This window comes from Symphalangus syndactylus, chromosome 18 (genome assembly GCF_028878055.3).
Source record: "Symphalangus syndactylus isolate Jambi chromosome 18, NHGRI_mSymSyn1-v2.1_pri, whole genome shotgun sequence".
Lineage (NCBI taxonomy): Eukaryota > Metazoa > Chordata > Mammalia > Primates > Hylobatidae > Symphalangus > Symphalangus syndactylus.
Genome location: NC_072440.2, coordinates 80,404,449 through 80,408,036, shown reverse-complemented (window position 1 = coordinate 80,408,036; position 3,588 = coordinate 80,404,449). Strand labels below are relative to the sequence as shown.

At 41.9% G+C, this 3,588-nt stretch overlaps 1 pseudogene; it reads left to right on the top strand.

Moving 5' to 3' along the window:
• The first annotated feature begins 662 nt into the window (after positions 1-662).
• Positions 663-2,687, top strand: LOC129468245 (protein LSM14 homolog A-like; annotated as a pseudogene).
• Positions 2,688-3,588: the final 901 nt, after the last annotated feature.

The following is a 3,588-nucleotide window of genomic DNA, read 5'->3' as shown; positions in this document are numbered from 1 at the left end:
GGGCCTTGTGGGAGGTGATGAATCACGGATGCTATTCTCATGATAGTGAGGGACTTCTCACAAGATCTAGTTGTTTAAAAGTGTGTGGTACCTCCCCCACCTCTCTCTTTCTCCTGTTCCAGTCATGTAAGACATGCCTGCTTTCCCTTTGCCTTCCACCATGATTGGAGCTTTCTTGAGGTCCCCCAGAAGCTGTCATGCATTCTGTACAGCCTGTAGAACCATGAGCCAATTTAATCTTTTTTCTTTTTAAATTACCCAGTATCAGGTATTTCTTTATAGCAGTGCAAGAATGGACTAATATAAGATTCCTGATGGGAGATGATGAATAGGGCATTACAAGGAGGAAAGAAGAAATCATCAAAAGTATGGCAATCAAAAGGAACATGATATATTGAGGAAAATAATAACCAAACCAGTTTGGAAAGAGCAGAAGTTTTTTTCAGGGAAATAGTAGGAGATAAGGTTGGATGTTTGATTGAGACAGAAATCTGGAAGCCCTTAGAGATCAAGCAGAGACTTATTTGTGGGATATAAAAATCAAAACAAGGCCCTCCCAGCATGCCCCACGCCGCCGCCGCTGCCGCCTAAGGGCGGGAGGTTGGGGGAGGTAGCGGAGCCGGCGCCGCCGCCATGTTGGGTCTGAAGCAGCTGCTGTAGGCGCCAACGGAGCGAGCGGAGCAGGCGACAGCGGCGTGGGATCTGCCTCTCTGCCAGCAGCTGGGAGCCACGGCGGCGGTGGCGCCATGAGCGGGAGCACGCCTTACATCGGCAGCAAGATCAGCCTCATCTCCAAGGCAGAGATCCGCTACGAGGGCATCCTCTACACCATCGACACCGAAAACTCCACCGTAGCCCTTGCCAAAGTTGGATCCTTTGGTACAGAAAACAGACCTACAGATCGTCCAATACCACCTCGAGATGAAGTCTTTGAATACATTATATTCCGTGGGAGTGACATTAAAGACCTTACTGTTTGTGAGCCACCAAAACCACAGTGTTCTTTGCCTCAAGACCCAGCTATTGTTCAGTCCTCACTAGGCTCATGGACTTCTTCATTCCAGTCCATGGGTTCTTATGGGGCCTTTCAGCAGGATGCCCACATACAGTCAGTTCAGTCCAAGTTCCTTAGTTGGGCAGCATTTTGATGCTGTTGGTGTTGCTGGAAGCTCTTTGACATCCTTTGGAACAGAAACATCAAACAGTGGTACCTTACCCCAAAGTAGTGCGGTTGGTTCTGCCTTTACACAGGATACAAGATCTCTAAAAACACAGTCATCTCAAGGTCACTCAAGCCCTCAGTTAGACCGTTTGAGAAAAAGCCCAACCATGGAACAAGCAGTGCAGACCGCCTCGGCCCACTTACCTGCTCCAGCAGCTGTTGGGAGAAGGAGTCCTGTATCAACCAGGCCTTTGCCAGCTACCAGCCAAAAGGCAGGAGAGAATCAGGAGCACAGGCAAGCTGAAGTACACAAAGTTTCAAGGCCAGAAAATGAGCAACTCAGAAATGATAACAAGAGACAAGTAGAAGATAAACTTGAGAAACAGGAGAAGCCTGTAAATGGTGAAGATAAAGGAGACTCAAGAGTTGACACCCAAAACAGTGAAGGAAATGCTGATGAAGAAGATCCACTTGGACCTAATTGCTATTATGACAAAACTAAAACCTTCTTTGATAATATTTCTTATGATGACAATAGAGAACGGAGACCAGCCTGGGCTGAAGAAAGATTAAATGCTGAAACATTTGGAATCCCACTTCGTCCAAACCGTGGCCATGGGGGATACAGAGGCAGAAGAGGTCTTGGTTTCCGTGGTGGCAGAGGGCGTGGTGGTGGCAGAGGTGGTACCTTCACTGCCCCTTGAGGATTTCGCGGTGGATTCAGAGGAGGTCGTGGGGGCCGGGAGTTTGCAGATTTTGAATATAGGAAAACCACAGCTTTTGGACCCTAAAAGGTCTGGATTGATCGTACTGCTTTCTGAAAAAAAGACAACAAAGTTGCTGCATAGTCTACAAGCAAGTCTCTGAAAATAGGTGAATTTCTAGATCTTCATGGTCCTGAACACTGATTTCAGTCTTTGCGAAGAATGAAGAAGTGAATTCGCTGTACATTCGTCACCAGCACTGGGTTTTTGTTTTTAATTTGTTTTTCCACTTAATTTCAAAGATAAAATGCAGTTACTTTTGGGGGTGGAAGGCTTATCTTAAGATATGAGCATTAAATATATTTGGAATAGCAGAAGGTTAAGTAATTTCTTATGTATAGTTAAACTAAAGCAGTACTTCAGTGGGACTTGTATTTTTTCATCACTGAAAGGTTTTTTTTTTAATCACTAAATTGTATTTGGCAATTGCAAGTTGCCTGCAGATAGGGCCGTAATACTGTGTTTTGAGCCACAGAAGGTTGTGCGCACACGCGTGTGTGTGTGTGTATCTTTTTCCTCCTTTCTTTTGGGGAATCCTGTAATAGGAGGTAGCTTATTTTGTCAATTAATTAGGGTGCTGGATGGTAGAGAATTTTGTCAGTCAACTATGTACACACAGTAAATTCTGTTTCTTAGACAAAGGTAACATTTTTATATAGTTGTAAAATTCCATTATATTCCATTGCCAAAGAAACATTAAGAACTTTGTATAGCTGTATAAAAAGCAACTAATTTTTTAAAGAATAAACATTTTAAAGTCAGCAAAAAAAAAAAAAATGAAAACAATTGAACTCTTAGAGACAGAGAGTAGAAGGGTGGTTACCAGAAGCTGGGAAGCGTAGTGGGGACCTGGGGGAGAGGTAGGTGTGGTTAATGGGTACAAAAAAAATAGAAAACATGAATAATACCTACTATTAGCACAACAGGGTGACTATAGTCAATAATAACTTAATTGTACATTTTAAAATGACAAAAAGAATATAATTGGATTGTTTGTAACACAAAAGATAAATGCTTGAGGGAATGCATACCCCATTATCCATGTTATGATTATTATGCATTGCATGCCTGGATCAAAATATCTCATGTACCACATAAATATATACAAATACCCACAAAATTTATGATTTAAAAGAAAAGACCAATCAGAGAATTCAGACTCTATCCTGAGACATTGGGATAGTCTTAAATGTGTTTTAATACTTGGATGATGAACAAGATGGTGACTTGAAAGATAAACCAAACACCAGGAAAGTGAGGAGACTGCATTAGAACCAGATAGACCACTTAGAAAGTAAGAAGTGATTAATTCTGAACCACGGAGACTAAAACAGGAATCAATAAGAGGAAACAGAAAGATTTATCATCAAAACTTTGGAAGAGTGAGGGGACAGAGGGAACATCAAGAATGACAGATTTCCAGCTTACATGATTCAGAGAATAAAGTTCTCAGAAAAAAAAAAAAAAAGGCAGGAAAAAAAATAAAATGTTAGACCTGGAAAATACCTTTAAAATTATCATGTCCACATGCTGTCTTTTATAGATAATGACTTCAGGCAAAAGCTAGTGCTGGAGAAAACAGAGGGGCTTTGCTTTTAGTGAGTTTTCAGAACATGATTCTTACCATTTCAGAGGCTAGGAATGGAAACACCCACTTATGGG